Raw genomic sequence first — 19,029 nt, forward strand, 5'->3', positions numbered from 1 at the left:
CACTTCCATTTTCATTTAGTAAACAAGCAGATCACAGGATCCTCTGGGTATTGTGTCCAGGGAGGACTCAGCAATATTGTGTCTTGCTAAGAAGGCATTTCAATTTTCCAGTTTCTATAAGAAAATTAAAATCAATTGCTGCAGAGAGTCTAAATACAATGAGAGGTGTGGGAGGATTGACAGAGATGAATTCCTACTAACTAAAATTGTTTCTGCCTATAGCTGGGCCAGACGCCAGACAGAAATGATTCAAAGAATGTAGTCAGTCTATTCAGAATAAGTCATGGTTTACACAGACTGAAGTATAAGCTTTTCATCCCGGTGGATAATTTAGTTTTGCAGGTTCTGAATGTTGACTATTCTAATCTCATGAGAAAATTATAATACTGATGCAGTATTTTAGAACATCTGAAAAATTTGTCCTGCTGAACAGAAGAATGATTTTGAATGTTTCTCATGGCTCTGATTGGAATGTAGCAAAATCCATTCCAGGACAATATAAAGCATCACAACATTATCAAGCTGCTACAGCCAACTGTAGAGCACATAAAGAAAAAAAATAGTTTCCCAAAACATTATGTTCCACAATAATGTCACAATTGGCACTAACTTTCAGAACATGGAAAGCTGTCAACAAAGTCAGACACATCTATAAGAGTCATGCAGAAAGCCAGAGCTATTGCTATTTCAACTTTGCCATCCAAAATCCAAAACTGAGTCTAATGTAAATTCATCAGAAATAAATCACCATTAGAATAGCCTCATTTAGAACTTATTCCACTCTTCTTTATCAACCTGAAACAAATGTCATAGATGAGTAGGAACTGGACCAACACTTCATCAAAGCTCATGTTCTAGCAAAAGAACATGCCAGAGAATGTTATATTGATATATATATATATATAATATCTGATTACCTTTATTGGATTTTTCATTGGACAACTTCTCAAATTTCCTGAAATAATTCCATTTGTTCTGTTTCTGATATTTTATATATGTCTCTATCAAAATTCTGCATAGAGCTTTCCTTCTTTCTTTCTTTCTTTCTTTCTTTCTTTCTTTCTTTCTTTCTTTCTTTCTTTCTTTCTTTCTTTCTTTCTTTCTTTCTTTCTTTCTTTCTTTCTTTCTTTCTTTCTTTCTTTCTTTCTTTCTTTCTTTCTTTCTTTCTTTCTTTCTTCCCTGAGGGATTCACAAAAGAGAAAAGGTACATTATCAATCATTTAAAACACTTTTTCTTTCTCTTATATGTGTATATCACCATCAACACCATCATCATTCTGAAGCAATCTACTGCAAGATGAAGTCCAATAAGGGAATCGTTCATCTCATAGTATTTATTAAAATCTACTCACTGCTTCAATACAGGTTGGTAAATTGATTAAAAAACAAACAAACCACAGTCAAAGGCTGAGAGAGAATGCAGCCGTTGGCGCAGTGGTTAGAATGCAGTATTGCAGGCAAACTCTGCCCACAGCCTGGAGTTCGATCCTGATGGGGGCTCAAGGTTGACTTACCTTCCATCCTTCTGAGGTTGATAAAAGGAGGACCCAGGTTGTTGGGTGCAATATGCAAATAATGCTTACATTGTAAACCACCCAGAGAGTGCTGTAAAGTGCTATATAAGCTGACAGCATATACTAGTCCAGCATCTGATTTTTTTCATATAAATCTTCTAATGGTTAGATGGCCTAAACATTGGTATCTGAATATAGATCTTTTTAACATTCATATTTTATTGTGCTATAGTTTCGGTAAAATGTTACTATGTATTCAAGCCCGGGTATAATATGCCATACACTAAATAAATGAGCAATGTGGGTCAGTATATAAACCTAAATGCTACTGCTATTACTAATGACCAGCCCAAAGTCACCCAGATCTACCATGTCTAAGGGTTAGAACTTGGGTTTCCCTTTCCTAGTCCAGCACCTTAACCTGTACACCCCACTGGCATTTGTGTGTCTGTGTTTGTGTGTATGTGTGTGTATGTAAATCTCATATTTTATCATAGATATGAAGCCAATGTTGACATAACCTTGTTACATAACTATGACTTTGTGGTTAACCTTGAGGGAGGCAGAATCAAGCAGATAACAACTATCTGAAAAGAGTTGGTAGACTTCTCTAAGAAGATAAGTAATAATTAGAAGCTTTTGTCAATTATAAATTTAGTGAAAGTTACAATTTCTTACTCTTTGTATCTTTTGTCATTGCCAGCAATGTCCTTTAAACTGCATGCATGATTTTTTTCCTCCAATTTGCTGTGGCTGTGCTGTTGTTTTAGGAATAGCTTCTGAAAAGTTCCACATGGAGCGGATCCTAAGAGGTTTCAAGCTTGTGGACTGCAAAGTTCATAAATTAGAATAATCTGGTTTTCTAATTTTCCCTGATAAAGCAATGACCATATTATAACGTTAAAGGAAACTGTCAACCTCAGCTCCTGAATGGGATCTGGACCTCTACTTCTCAGCTTTCTTTTTATGTGCTGAAAGGTGATTGTGAAATTGTCTTACTGTATAGCATGTAATTAAATATTACAAATTATTTCATGATATACAAAGTCTTATTATGTCATCCTGAAAGATTAGAAGTTTTTTTATGAAAAGAAAAGTGCTGGAGAATAATTTTCACTCAGAGTAAGATTTAGAATTGAAAAGAAAAGCTGCTTTTCAATGCACAGTGTATTCAAAGAAAGAAAACTCTTATAGTTTATTAAAAGCAAGGAAAAATCAGAAGGAAGTTACATATGGAAATTATGTAAATAACATAGTTTGATTATCAAATTGAATCATGTTCTTCAAAGAACCTTGCAGCTCTTCTTTCTATTATTTCCTTAATTATGTAATCTACCATGTCAAATAATATAAATAAGGCTCACAAAATCTGTTACTTTAAGAACAACTTAGATATTTTTGAAGATACAGCAAAAGGGATGCTACCATGCTTTATTCAAATATCTCTTTTTCTTGCTTAATACTGAAATTGTTTGCTTAAGCACTATCAGTGTCAATAGACTTACTCAAACCATGATTAGATATAGACTGACTCCTTTTTGGTTGACAAACACATCAATTTCATAAATGGATTGTCAATTTTAGCAAGGAAGTAAGCTGGCAAACAGGCTGGAAGTCAGAGGTTAATAAAGCTTAGTAACCAATGGGGAGATATAAGTAGCTGCATATGATAGGAAAAGAGCGAGGTCAGACTTTCCAGCAAGTTTTAAGATGCATGAACTTCAATGCCCAGAACACTTCAGTCAACATGTTTGCCCAGAGATTCTGGGAGTTAGTCCACACATCTTAAAAGTTGCTGAAGTTGAGAAACATTGACCTTGATTATGCATTCAGGTGAACGTGAACAGGGGTATCTGCAAGGGAATCAAGATGTCATCCACAACTGAATAATGGAAGTGGGGGGAAAAAGAGTATTTCCTCCCCTTCAAAAATGCAGAGAAGAGGGCAAAGACCAAAGAATGAACAGACATATACAACTGATTTCAACCTAAGCTTCTGGCTATGATATTATCGTATTTCTCATTCAGTAGCCACTAAAAGGAAAGGAAATGAGCCATGTTCCATCAGAAGCATATATGTGCTCAAATAAAATAAACCTCAAAACATCGCCATCCATTATGCTTTAATCACTCCTACCAACCACTTCAGCTTCTTTGGTGATCCTTGCATTTTAAATTGTCATTGGGCACATTTCTTGACAGATTGACAAAAAGATATCATCCTTCACCAGCATGTATTTTCTGCTTTATCAGTTTTGATGTCTCAAAATGAATTTTGCCAGGCCTCATCTTTTTTGCTTGCTCTGCCACAGATATTAATATTAATCATGTTTCAAGAATCATAGACAACCTTCCTTCCCCACTATCCCTTTATATTAAGCACAGATACGTTAAACCCGCTAACTGGATTGCTATACACATTTTTCACATTCCAAATTTTCTTTTTTTTTAAAGAGAAAGAAGAACAAAATGTAGTATAGCCCAAATCCACAAAATTGTAGGGAGAAGACTCCATTGCAAATAATCTAGAAGATCACCACAATCTGGAGTAACCAAGCCAAATTTTCCAGCAGAGGCTTTACATTCCAGGTTTATAACAACACATTCTATTTAACTGAATAAATTCATTATTTTCAGAATGTGAAAATTCAGGTTTATAATTTAAACTGAGGAAAAGAGCTCTGGCCATGCTTTCCAGCCTGAGTTGAAACACAAGTGAAGAAAAAAAGTGTAAGTTTTAGTTTGACTCATTCCTTTTCCTGCAACTGGCTGGTATCTTCTTTTGTGATGATCAGTGATTATGATCTTATTACTGTAGAAATAGGTACATTGTTTCTCATCTTTCTGGCAGAAAGATTAATAAAATTGTCAATAGAACTGCATCAGAATTAGAAGTTTAGTTATAGATCGTGCTACTTTCCCATTGCAGGGAATTTTTCCATCACCACTAAGCTGATAGTCTGAATAGCTGATAGCTTGAATTGGCATGAAAATGAAAATCCATGTATCTGAAGGTGGCACATTCATATTCATGTGCATTTTTACATCCTTGGGATGTTGGTTTTATATTCCCTAACTTCTTCATAGCAAAACACCCGAAGGATTATGCATTTTATTAAAGCTTTACTACTGCCAAGGAGGCATTAGGCGAGCTGGCTGGCTAGTTTCCTTATGCACTACAAGCAATTTCAAGACATTTGCTGAAGCCATCAACTTTGGATGACCTTCACATGGATGAGGCTGGAAAAAATTATGGCTCCTAGTTTTCTCTCTCTCTTTCTCTCTCCTCTCTCTTTCTTTCTTTGTCTCTCATATCTGTCTACATGTCTATATATTTTTAATCAATTCTTATATTTATCCATCTATCCAAAGTGTACCAAATGAGTCTGCTGCACATCCACTTCTCAAAGCTCTTAGCCAGCAGGTACACGGAGGCAAAGAAGCATCAAACTCTCTCCATCACCTCCCTTCACTGCACCTGACAGCTTGATCTCCTGTGAGCAAGTAGAGAGCAGAGGTGACCTGACATCTCTTATGTCTGTTGCTTACTTCCTCCTCATCTGTTGTCCAAATTTCTTGGAGATTTGGGGCTCACCATTCCCGAATGTCAGTATTGCCCAAATCTGTAAACCCAGCGGGTCCCAAACTTTGCAGCTTGGTGGCCTGGCTGTGGGGGAGGTTGGAGAGGGGAACTGGGCCATGCAAGCAGAAGCCCAGTGTGCATGCATGCAGCTCCACTTGTGTAAGGAATGGCCTGGGGCACACATGCTTGCACCTGCAGCTCAATTGCAAATCGAGTTTCATGTGCATGCGTGTGCATGACAGCCCACCACTCGTGCAAGTGGAACTGTGTGCGCACATGTGCGCCGAGCCACTTCTCACATGGCCCAGTTCTGAATAGACCACGATGTGGTCGCTGCAGCCCAGGGATTTGGGATTCTTGCTGTAAACCCTTTAGCCAATATTACAGTAGAAGAATCCTCTCACCTTTTCCTGATAGTACAAACTCTGAAGGAGAAACTGAAGAAATTTCAAAACAGATGGCAGTGAAACAGCTTAATTATTTTACTTCTAATTATTTTAGAAGCTAGTGAAAAACTGCATTAAAGTATCACTTTTCCTTTCCCTAGAGACATCACTTTTGGTACCATGTTTATTCATTTAACGTTCAGCTCCTAAATCAGATATTTAAAATATCCAACGTGTGATCTTCACTTTACCTTACAGTATATATTTGTAATACAGTAGATAATTTACAGGTTTAGTAGCATCCTGTTTTGATAAAAAACCATCTGGAGTTGACATGTCTTTTATTAGGGCCCTGCATGCTTCAAAACAAGTTCAGAAGAAGCAATGCTTTTTTCCCTATTAATTTAAACAGCCAATTTTTGTTAGTTCCTAACTTCAGTTCCTCTGAAAGACTGTAACTAAGCAAGCAAACAAACAAACAAGCAAATAAGTAAGTAAATAAGCGAGTAAGTAAATGTGTATAAGTATCTATGCCACTACTTAAGAATTGCAGTAAAAGAGAATATTTATAGCTCAAGGTTGAAAGCACATTACCTAGTAATGAAACATTTGCAAGAAAACAACCAAGCTCGAAGAGCACTAAGGAGTCCTCAGTTGCATTAATCTATACCTATTTACACCTATACAGTAGATATAGATCATGCATAAGAAATCCATTGTAATAGAATTGTTATTGGATGGACAAACTTCAGTCTTATTGAAACTATAATTAGAGCCAGATCGAAATACTGGTTCATATTTAGAGGAACATATTCCTCTAAAAATGCTATCTAAGGGTATATTAAGTTCAATTTTGGCATAACCATAAAAAATAATATGCAACCATCTTGGCAGCTAATACTACCCTATGTAAGTTTTTTGAAAATATATATCTGGAAAAATGTGTTAAAAGCTTTGTTATTAATTCTCTCTTAATTTCCAAGTAATGTTTTTCAATGAAGTTGGAAAGAAGCTCTTTCATAATTTACTCAGGAATTATTACTGCCAATGTCCAGTACTGTTACCTTGTATACAAAAGAACTCTATGTAGAAATGCAAGATATTAGATTTAATAGAAAGTTTACTCTGCATGATGGGTTGTATCTTATAAACTGAATATAAGTTTCATTGCTCTGGAAGAATTAAAAAGCAGCTCTTACTATTTACATATGGAAAGCTTTATATCAAACTTCTATTTAAACTCTTTGGATCATGCCTCTTTTTATGTTAGCTGTATAGTCAGACTATTTTTTTTCCAATAAAATTCAAGTGAAGTACTTAAAAGATTTTTCTTTTTTCATGTTTTCTTTTCCAGAAAAAAAAAGAGAGAGATTAAACAGCAGGCTGGTTCTAACTAAGAAAACGACTCTCATAGACAAACATCTTTTTTTCATCATCTCTTTTTGTCCTTGAATGCCTACTGAGGTGCATTATTACTTCAGCATTTAAGAAGAAGGGTATTTGCATGATGCAGATGAACAGCAGATTAGACACTAACGTCTCCAGGAAAATGAACTTGAAGGAAAGATCAGCGTACAATGCATTGATTCACCAGGCAGTCAGCAGAAAATGAACATATATTGACCAATGGGTGGAATAATAGCTTTGTTGACAAACTCATGGAGGACATTCAATCTCTATACTAAGCAGGCATTGCAATGGAGTCAAAAAGACCCAGGGGCGGGGGCGGGGAGGAATAGAATGAACCACACTTTTTCTTTAATATGACCACTTTTCTTTGAATATATCTATGAGTCAGAAAATGGTATTACTTCACTTCCTCATCAGTCTGTCTCTCCCCCTCCACTTTAAAATTTGTATGTAATATGAAATCAACAGGTAGAGATGGAAAGAATAATCCAAGCAAAACTATGTCTGAATTCAGTTGTGCTTGAAAATGTTTCTGCAGAGGTAAAAAACCTATGGTAAAGGTAAAGGTTCCCCTCGCACATATCTGTACAGGTCCTCAATGGAAGGCAGGTTGGTAGCAATTGTTTTTTCTGCAGTTCTAATTATCCTCTAAAGGCTGTGTCTGTCTTGTTGGGTTGCAGAACCATACCGTAACGTAACGTAACGTAACGTAACGTAACGTAACGTAACGTAACATACATAACATAACACGTTGTACAGGTTATAAAGATGTGGAAAAAAACCATTAAAAATAACTTAGGAAACTTTTTGTGGAAAAAGTACAAAAGTTGTAACAGGGAATGAATTTCAAAATAAGCCTGCCTTGATTTTGTTTAGCATAAGGTGGTAAAGAAAGAAACATGAAGAGGTTTTCAAGATTCTGCTACCAAATAAAGCCGCTTACATGGAATCTCAGTAGTGTCTGTTACTTGACTGAGCTTTATTTTTTTTATTTTTTTTAAATTTTTTAATTATTTTTTTTGCAACAAACAAACAAAAAGAAAATACATTATTACACCCTTGTGCTATACATAAAAGGAAGATTTGGGTCTTCGGATATATCCTCATGATTGCCAAAATCCACGTTCTCGAGGTACAGGTACTGAAGCGTCCAATGTTCCAAGCGCAAAGTCCACAAATGGTTTCCAAGTCTTCCAGAAAATATCTTCTTTATACACACCACTTCTAATTTTAATATCACATGTCATTTTATCATTTAAAGCTAATTTCCACATTTCAGAATTCCACTCTTCTATTCTAAAAATCACATCTAGTTTCCAATATCTAGCTATTATAATTCTACCTATTATAATCATAATTCTAATCAATTCTTTTTCATATTTTGTTAATTCTATTTCCTTAATTACCAACAATAATATAGTTTCCACTCTCAATGTTATTACTTTCCCCATCATTTCAAATATCATTTTCTCCAATTGTTGCCAAAACTTTTTAACCTTATCACAATTATACCACATATGTTCATAAGTCCCCAATTCCATCTCACATCTCCAACATTTTTTACTAATTTTTTTATCCATTTGTGACAATCTTACTGGAGTCAAATACCATTTCCAAACAACTTTATAATTGTGCTCTTTAATCCTTATAGATAAAGTTCTCATAATTCTACTCTTCCAATTCACATTCCAATCTGACTCTGGTATTTCAATATTAAGATCTTTTTCCCAATTTGTCCTCATCACTCTTTGTAATTTTTCATCAGAATTTATAATCTTATAAACCCTACTAACGAGTCCCTTTAGCCCAATTTCATCTTTCATAATCCGAGATACTAAATATTCAAATTCAGTTTCACATCTATTTATCGAATAATTTTCCTTTAGTTTTTTTGTCCATTTTTCTATCTGTATTTTTTCAAACCAACTTAACCCTAATTTTTCAATAATTTCTTTATTCCTCCTTTCATTTCCCATAACTTTTATCCAATCTTTAATAATTTCTATATTTTCCTCTTTAATCACTTCATTACGTTTTATATTATTTTTAATCGGCCAAATTCCAATTGTCTCCCCCAAAAAGATTATATCCGGAATTAAAATTTTAACAAATTTGTTCCACATTTTACTTTAACCAATAACTTCTACTTACACATTTTAAATTTGCTTTATCTAAAAACCACCTTGATCCAAATTTCTCTATATCCCTTAACTCTAAATCTCTCCAATAATTATCTTCACCTTTAAGTATTTTTACCACTATCCGGATACCATACGCACAGTAATAATTAAATAATTTGGGGATTCCTAATCCGCCTTCCTTTTGATTTTGATACCACATTTTCTTCACTAATCTGGGTCTTTTGCCACCATTGCAAAATTTATCCAGTTTTTTCTGATATCCTTCAATATCTTTCTCTGTCAGATTTAGTGGTAGCATCTCGAATAAAAAGTTGAACTTGGGCAGCAACATCATCTTACACATTGCAATTCTACCAAACCAAGACAACTTTAAAATTTTATATTTATCTATCTTCTTCTCAATTTCGTTAATCACCACATCATAATTAAGTTTTTTCAATTCTTTAACCTTAAGTGAAAGCACTATACCCAAATATTTCAATGTGTTTTTAATCCTTATCCCAAATTGCTCTTGCATATTCTCAGACTCATTACCATTACTATCCATCAATAATTCTGACTTTGACCAATTTACTTTCAATCCTGTCATTTCTTCAAATTCTATCAAATGCTTATATATCTTTTTCAAATCTTTCTCTACATTTTTCAAAATAATTAAAGTATCATCCGCATACAAATTTATCTTATACCCCTTATATCCTTCTAATTCTTCATCTTTTTCTATCATTTTTGTCAATATTTCCATAGCCAATAAAAATAATGTTGGGGACAGGGGACATCCTTGTCTCGTACCAGCTTCTAATTTTATCTCTTCAGTTAATATTCCATTCACCTTCACTCTTGCACTGCTCTTTTGGTACAATTTTGAAATAACATGTATAAACTTATTACCAAAGCCTAAAGCCTCCACAATTACTTTAATTGTTTCCCATTGTACAGAATCAAAAGCTTTCTATTCCATGACGAAGGTACTTCCCCACCATGTAATATTCCATTGAATAATTTTTGCAGTCTTGGTATTGGGGGGCGTGGCCATGACCGTGGTGGGGTAAGGACCTTTCCTTCACTTCACAGGGCTTAATAATGAAGATTTATGAGGATTAATGCTGTTTGGAATGCACCGTTATGGATGAAAGTTAATAAATCATGAAGTGGAAGTGTTAATAGCCAAGCAGACTGAATTTAAAACTGGTAGGTCATCTGAAACTGCTTGAATTAAGGAGTTTTTACTGCGTGGGATGACCGAACTGGCAGATACAATGAGTTTGGAATAAACTGCTGTCTTTTGCTTTCCTTATTATAATTATCGTGTTCTGTGTTAAATGCTGAGGCTAAGGAATATCAAAGACTGAATTTGCTAATGAGAAGAATTTTAATTGAAGAGATCGATCTTTTGTGCTGGACTGACTGGCTGACTGGCTGAAGAAGCTTTTATTAGGTGGATAATTTTTTTTTAATTATTTTTCTTTTGAGAGGAAATTAATAGCTTGTTTATATTACAGAAAACAAAAAGGACTTTGTTTTGAAGTTCAAGTTGGTTTTTTTTCTCTGCCGACGTGGAGAAAATGGCGCTGATTAAGCTGTGAGGTAATTGTGTTTCTTTGTGGAGTGAATATGACTCATAAGTTACTGATAAGCTTCAATTAAAAGATTGTCGTCCCTTGATCTTCATCAAGACCCTCTGTAAAATTGGTTTGACTGCTGTCCTTTGATCTTCACTAAGACTCTTTGAAAAATTGGAATCCCAGTTTGAGAAATTTTTTGGTTTTTTTTTCAAATGACTCACCAACTTTCAGAAACGCAGCACCTTGCTGCAGCTTTAAATAAAATTGGGGAAAAAATAGCAGCACTATCAGAGCGTATAGATAATTTGACATTTAAACTGACATCCGAAGTGCAAAATTTAAAGCAAGATATGAATGATAACTTTGCTAAACAGAAAGAGGAAATGACAATGATTAAAGATGAAATGGAGCAGCTGCATGTGCATGAGGCAAAAGTAGATCGGCAAATTGGCAAAATATTTTATAAAAATGAGCAGCAAGATAAGAGAATTTGTCTTTTGGAAGAAGAGATGAGGAAATATAATTTTGTTATTAGAGGAATCTCGGAAGAAAGGAAGATAAATTGAAACAGCGGGTTTTGAAATGGATTAATGATTTGGATACGCAACTTACGTTCACAATAGCAGACCTGGCAAGTGTTTTAGAATTGGATATAGAAGGCAAAATGGTTCTAACAGGAATGTGCTTGTCAGGTTCGCAAATCTTGGTGATAAGTTGGAAGTTATGGCCAAGTTAAGAGAGTTGGGAGATGCTTTGAAGTTTGAAGGAAGACTATTCAAGTCTTCCCGGATATATCAAGAGAAGAAAGGGCATGGAGATTTTTTAAAACCAATTACAAAAGTTTTGAGAGATAATGGAATTAAATACAATTGGAGGCCACCACAACAATTGAAATTTTTTATAAAGGAAGGATGCGTACAATCACCCCAGATATAGATGCATTATTATATTTACGGAGCTTGGACTGATTGAGATGGAGGATTTAATGGAGATAAAAGATCAAATGCTTCAGATGGGTGGAACATACGTGGAAACATCAATCTCAGAAGAAGAAAAGGGGCTATTGAGGGCAAGACTCTAAAGGGTTAAAGAGGAAAGAAATATCACCTGTGTTGGTTGAACAGAAGAAGAGTCGTGAGGATACAGTAGGAGAAGAAGCAGATAAGAGTCTTGGAAAATATGAAGCTGAATGCGGTCATCGCTATCTTTTTTTGAGTGATGAATTTAAATAGACAGCCCGAAAGAAGTGCCCGGGCATTGGCACGTCCCTCTCCCCATTCTCTTTATAGAGGCGAAACCGATGAGGATGTGGGGGAAGAAGATTGTTTGTATTTTATTGTTTGTTTTGTTTTTTGTTTTTTTTCTGTTTTCTTATTGTTGTTTATATGGTAGTTTAATGTCGGGTGGTGGGGGGCACAGAAAGGAAGATGCGGGGATAGGATTAAAAAATTTATATTTTAAATGGGAGTTATAAAATAATGTCATGGAATGTGAAGGGTACAGGGAATCAGATTAAAAGAAGAAGATTGGAGCTTAAGATTAAAAGGGATTTACCAGACATTTTATTTTTACAAGAAACCCATCAGAAATCTGAAGATTCAAATAGAATGTATATAAAAGGTATGCAAATATATGAAACAACATTTGGAATTTCAAAAGCTAGAGGAGTTGCAACACTGATATCAGATAGGGTGTACTTTGAAAAACATAAGGTAATTTTGGATGAAGATGGAAGATATGTAATAATTGTTGGAAATCTTAATGAGGAAAAAGTGACACTTGTTAATTTATATTTACCGAATGAAAAACAAAGAGAATTTCTTGAAAAAATAACAAAATTTTGGAGAATGAAAGTGTAGGAAAGTAATTGTGGCTGGGGATTTTAATTTAATCAGAGATAAAATAGACAGTACTAATCCCACCCGCTGTGGAGGAGCAAATAAAATGGGGATTTTAAATATGTGGATGCTTCGAAACGGTGTGGTTGATGTGTGGAGAGAGGTTAAAGGAATTGAGAGAGTATACACTTTTTTCTAAGATATATAATACATATTCTAGAATTGATTATATTTTTCTTTCTAAAGATTTGTTGAATAATGTGGATAAGGTAGATGTGGGAATTTTAAAGATTCTGATCATGCAGAAGTTATGGTGGACTTAGATTTTAATTTTGAGAAAAAGAAGCTATTGGAGATATGACGAGAAATTGTATAAAATGAAAAGGATAAAAATGGATACTTAAAAATTGGAGGAAAGTTGGAGATTAAATGATAACGGGGAGGTTAAATTTGAAATTGTTTGGGATGCGATGAAAGCGGTGTTTAGAGGGGAGAGTATCAAATTATCAAGTAGGAAATATAAAAATTATAAAATTAAAATGGAAAGAGATAAAAATCAGATTAAAGAATTGGAAAATCAATTTTTGCTTACTAAAGAAAAAAAATTCTTCAGGAGCTTAATATGTTAAGAAATAAAATGATAGAAGAAGATACAGAGTTAGTAAAAAGAAATTTGAGATTTTAAATAGGAATTTTTGAATTTAGTAATAGAAATTCTAAATTATTGGCAAAGATGGCGAAAGATAAAAGAGAGAAGAGAGAAATTGGAGTTTTGATAGATGATAGAGGTATAAGATGTTATAAAAAATTAGAGAAATGTGAAGTGGTTAGAAACTTTTTTCAGAATCTATATTCAAAGAAACCAATTAATCGGGGAAAATTGCAAAGCTATTTAGAAAAGTATGTGGTGAAAATTGATCAAACATATAAGGAATTGATGGAAGAAGATATAACACAAGATGAGATTAATGGAATAATACAAAAATTAAAATTAGGGAAAGCTCCAGGTGAGGATGGATTACCTGTTGAGTTTTATAAAGAACTTGACTGAGCTTTAAAGGGCTGAAAAAAGTACATTTAGGTTGGACATAAAAAAAAATTCTAAGTGTTAAGCGTTGGGAAACAATAGAATATGTTGCGTGGTACTCTCCTACTTTGGAGGTGTTTAATCAGGGTCTGGATGACTGTGTAGATGAAATACTGTAATAATTCCTCATTGTGTAGGAAGTTGGACCAGATGAGCTCTAGTTCCAGGCCTTACCTTCTATGTTTCTGAGAAAAAGAATTTACCAGATATATATTTATTAACCCAAATTTTTAAGATGGATTTGTTTGTTTATTGTGATTATCTATTCTCGCCACAATCATGGTTCTGATCTGAATCCTGAAATTCCTATTTGATGAAAGTGATGAACTACTAGATTAGAAGAAAGAATAACTAAGAACTACTAGATTAGAAGAAAGAATAGTTAAGGAGTCATAATTACCATCATCACCACTACAACTTCCAACAACAACCACCGCCACATTTATTATTTTTGCTAGATTAATGGCTATATAGCAGCAGGCAATGAAAAACATACAAAGTGGAATCCTTTTAAAGACAATAATTGATTGTGCAAACCACTCATCAGGTCCTCCTGCCTTAAGAAACATCAAGAACTGTACCCTTAACTTGTTAGAAGATGCCTTATTTCCATGACTAAAACATTTAGTTCCTGGAACTAAGAACTGTTATTTCTTTTTGGTCTTATAGAACAATTATTCAGAAGCATCACTTCAAATAGTCAGTCTACTAATATGTACCCAGCTATGGGTACAATTTGAAAAAGGTGACATTTTCCATCTGTGGTAATTCCTTCCTGAGTTTCAGATTTTGGTATTGTCTTTAAAAAGATGTACCTGTTAAAGAGAAATGGTAATGATGAAAAATGCCATCAATCATGCTTATGTTTGGTATGGATTAAATTTGCGTCTTAAGGAAATACTGCCTAACAAAAAACACCCCCTCCTTTTTGTTTAGAATTGCATAGATTTGTATAGAGTTACTTTAAAATAATAAGACAATTTCAATTTCAATTTCAATTTCAAAGAAATTGATTAATTTAAATTGATTAATTTCAAAACTTTTGATACATAAAAAATAAATAAAAATTGCTAGACCAATTCTAGAATACAGCTCGCCTGTCTGGAACCCACACCACATTTCTGACATCGATACAATTGAGCGTGTCCAGAAATATTTTACAAGAAGAGTTCTTCATTCCTCTGAAAACAACAAAATACCTTATCCCACCAGACTTGAAATCCTAGGCTTAGAAAACTTGGAACTCCGTCGCCTTCGACAAGACCTAAGTTTAACTCATAGAATCATCTATTGTAATGTCCTTCCTGTCAAAGACTACTTCATTTATTTATTTATTTATTTATTTATTTAATCATATTTATATACCGCCCTATCTCCCGAAGGACTCAGGGCGGTTTACAGGCACTTAAAAAACACATAAACACATAAATACAATATAAAAACAATTAAAAAACTTATTCTATAAGCCCGTTAATTAAAATATAAAAATAAAACCCAATTAAAACCCATAAATTTAAAATCTAGCTCAGTCCTGCACAATTAAATAGGTATGTTTTAAGCCCGCGGCGGAAGGTCCGAAGGTCCGAAAGCTGACGAAGTCCGGGGGGTAGTTCGTTCCAGAGGGTGGGAGCCCCCACAGAGAAGGCCCTTCCCCTGGGCGTCGCCAGACGACATTGCCTCGCTGACGGCACCCTGAGGAGACCCTCTCTATGAGAGCGCACGGGTCGGTGAGAGGTATTCGGTAGCAGTAGGCGGTCCCGTAGATAACCCGGCCCAATGCCATGGAGCGCTTTAAAGGTGGTCACCAAAACCTTGAGGCGCACCCGAAGGCCACAGGTAGCCAGTGCAGTCTGCGCAGGATGGGTGTCATGCGGGAGCCATGAGGGCTCCATCTATCACCCACGCAGCCGCATTCTGACTAACTGTAGCCTCCGGATGCCCTTCAAGGGAGCCCCATGTAGAGAGCATTGCAGTAATCCAGGCGAGACGTCACGAGTGCGTGGGTGACCGTGCATAGGGCATCCCGGTCCAGAAAAGGCGCAACTGGCGTACCAGGCGAACCTGGTAGAACGCTCTCCTGGAGACGGCCACAAATGATCTTCTAGAGACAGCCGTTCATCCAGGAGGACGCCTAAGTTGCGAACCCTCTCCATCGGGGCCAATGACTCGCCACCGATGGTCAGCCGCGATTTAGCTGACTGTACCGGGATGCCGCATCCACAGCCACTCTGTCTTGGCGGGATTGAGCTTGAGCCTGTTTCTCCCCATCCAGACCCGTCGGCCTCCAGACACCGGGACAGCACTTGATAGCTTCGTTGGGGTGGTCCGGTGTAGAAAGTACAGCTGGGTGTCATCCGCATACAGCTGGTACTTCACACGAAACCACTGATGATCTCACCCAGCGGCTTCATGTAGATGTTAAACAGTAGGCGAGAGGATCGACCCCGCGGCACCCCACAAGTGAGGCGCCTCGGGCCGACCTCTGCCCCTGTCAACACCGACTGTGACCGGTCGGAGAGATAGGAGGAGAACCACCGATAAACGGTGCCTCCCACTCCCAATCCCTCCAACCGGCGCAGCAGGAAAGCCTGCTGAGAGGTCTAATAGGACCAGGGCAGAGGAACAACCCCTATCCCTGGCCCTCCAGAGATCATCCACCAACGCGACCAAAGCCGTCTCCGTGCTGTAACCGGGCCGGAAACCGGACTGGAACGGGTCTAGATAGACAGTTTCATCCAGGTGTAAGGGAAACTGATATGCCACCATACTCTCTACAACCTTCGCCGCGAAGCGAAGGTTGGAGACCGGACGATAATTACCTAAAACAGCCGGGTCCAGGGAAGGCTTCTTAAGGAGGGGCCTCACCACCGCCTCTTTCAAGGCGGCCGGGAAGACGCCCTCCACCAAAGAAGCGATCGTAATCGCCTGGAGCCAGCCTCGTGTCACCTCCCGAGTGGCCAGCACCAGCCAGGAGGGGCACGGGTCCAGTAAACACGTGGTGGCATTCAGCCTACCCAACAACCTGTCCATGTCCTCGGGAGCCACAGGGTCAAACTCATCCCAAACAATATCGCCAAGACCACCTCGAGCATCTCACCCGTCACGCAATCTTGGTCCAGACCATCCCGGCTGAACGATTTTATCGTATAGATAACTGTTAACCTCCACAGCACGTCCCTGCAACGGGGCACCCCGCTCCCCCTGGTGTAGGAGAGAGCGAGTCACCCGAAACAGGGCGTCTGGGCGGTTATCTGCCGATGCAATGAGGGAGGAGGCGTAGCTATGCCTCGCTTCCTCAATGCCACTAGGTAAGTCCTAGTATAGGACTTCACTAGTGTCCGATCAGCTTCGAATGGCTAGACCTCCAGGAACTCTCTAGGCGCCTTCTCCGCGCTCATCCTCTCAGCTCCTCGGAGAACCAAGGAGCTGGTTGGGACCCGCGCCGGGTCAGAGGTCGCAAAGGCACGACACGGTCTAAGGCCCCGCCGCCCGCTCCCAGGCCGCAACAAGTTCCTCAGCCGAGCCGTGAGCCAGACCCTCAGGAAATGGCCCAAGCTCCGTCCGGAACCCATCCGGGTCCATCAGGCGCCTGGGACGGAACCAACGATCGGCTCCGCCTCCCTGCGGTGGTGAATGGCGGTCAGAAAGTCCAGGCGAAGAAGAGAGTGATCTGACCATGACAAAGGTTCAGTGACTATTTCCTTTAAGTCCAGATCTCTCAACCACTGACCAGAGAGAAAATCAGGTCCAGAGTGCCACCCCAATGTGAGTAGGGCCATCAACTACTTGGGTCAGGTCCAAGGCCGTCATGGAAGCCATGAACTCCCGAGCTGCCGTCGATGACGAGCCGGAAGATGGCAGTTAAAGTCCCCATGACTAAAAGTCTGGGGTCTCAACTGCCACCCCAGCCAGCACCTCCAGGAGCTCGGGCAGGGCGGCTGTCACGCAGCAAGGAGCCAGGTACGTGACCAGCAAGCCCATCTGACACCTATGACCCCACCTCACAAGAGGATTCACACCCGGCAATCTGAGGTAAGGTGGTCTCCTCGGCTCTAGACTCTCTTTAATAACAACCGCCACCCCCACCCCTACCCTGGGCCTCGGCTGATGGAATGCACGGAAACCCGGTGGGCACATCTCGACCAGGGGCACGCCTTCAGTGCCCAACCAGGTCTCCGTAACGCCTATAAGTTTGAAGGAAGACTATTCAAGTCTTCCCGGATATATCAAGAGAAGAAAGGGCATGGAGATTTTTTAAAACCAATTACAAAAGTTTTGAGAGATAATGGAATTAAATACAATTGAGGCCACCACAACAATTGAAATTTTTTATAAAGGAAGGATGCGTATAATCACCCCAGATATAGATGCATTATTATATTTACGGGAGCTTGGACTGATTGAGATGGAGGATTTAATGGAGATAAAAGATCAAATGCTTCAGATGGGTGGAACATACGTGGAAACATCAATCTCAGAAGAAGAAAAAGGGGCTATTGGAGGGCAAGACTCTAAAGGGTTAAAGAGGAAAGAAATATCACCTGTGTTGGTTGAACAGAAGAAGAGTCGTGAGGATACAGTAGGAGAAGAAGCAGATAAGAGTCTTGGAAAATATGAAGCTGAATGCGGGTCATCGCTATCTTTTTTTTTGAGTGATGAATTTAAATAGACAGCCCGAAAGAAGTGCCCCGGGCATTGGCACGTCCCCTCTCCCCCATTCTCTTTATAGAGGCGAAACCGATGAGGATGTGGGGGAAGAAGATTGTTTGTATTTTATTGTTTGTTTTGTTTTTTGTTTTTTTTCTGTTTTCTTATTGTTGTTTATATGGTAGTTTAATGTCGGGTGGTGGGGGGCACAGAAAGGAAGATGCGGGGATAGGATTAAAAAATTTATATTTTAAATGGGAGTTATAAAAATAATGTCATGGAATGTGAAGGGTACAGGGAATCAGATTAAAAGAAGAAGATTGGAGCTTAAGATTAAAAGGGATTTACCAGACATTTTATTTTTACAAGAAACCCATCAGAAATCTGAAGATTCAAATAGAATGTATATAAAAGGTATGCAAATATATGAAAAAGCATTTGGAACTTCAAAAGCTAGAGGAGTTGCAACACTGATATCAGATAGGGTGTACTTTGAAAAACATAAGGTAATTTTGGATGAAGATGGAAGATATGTAATAATTGTTGGAAATCTTAATGAGGAAAAAGTGACACTTGTTAATTTATATTTACCGAATGAAAACAAAGAGAATTTCTTGAAAAATAACAAAATTTTGGAGAATGAAAGTGTAGGAAAGTAATTGTGGCTGGGGATTTTAATTTAATCAGAGATAAAATAGACAGTACTAATCCCACCCGCTGTGGAGGAGCAAATAAAATGGGGATTTTAAATATGTGGATGCTTCGAAACGGCGTGGTTGATGTGTGGAGAGAGGTTAAAGGAATTGAGAGAGTATACACTTTTTTTTCTAAGATATATAATACATATTCTAGAATTGAT

The 19,029-nt window shown here is 37.6% G+C and overlaps 1 protein-coding gene across 1 annotated transcript in view; it reads right to left on the minus strand.

Moving 5' to 3' along the window:
- The window catches only part of LRRC4C (leucine rich repeat containing 4C), a 365,164-nt gene extending 362,882 nt beyond the window's left edge, over nt 1–2,282 (minus strand). Inside the window, exons 1-2 of the mRNA XM_058161691.1 lie at nt 2,193–2,282; nt 918–1,179 (exon numbers count right to left, since the gene is read on the minus strand). The gene's annotated coding sequence lies outside the window, so the exon portion shown is untranslated. The remainder of the gene's footprint in view (nt 1–917; nt 1,180–2,192) is intronic.
- Between the last annotated feature and the right edge of the window lie 16,747 nt (nt 2,283–19,029).

Source organism: Ahaetulla prasina, chromosome 1 (assembly GCF_028640845.1).
Source record: "Ahaetulla prasina isolate Xishuangbanna chromosome 1, ASM2864084v1, whole genome shotgun sequence".
In the NCBI taxonomy this organism is placed as follows: domain Eukaryota; kingdom Metazoa; phylum Chordata; class Lepidosauria; order Squamata; family Colubridae; genus Ahaetulla; species Ahaetulla prasina.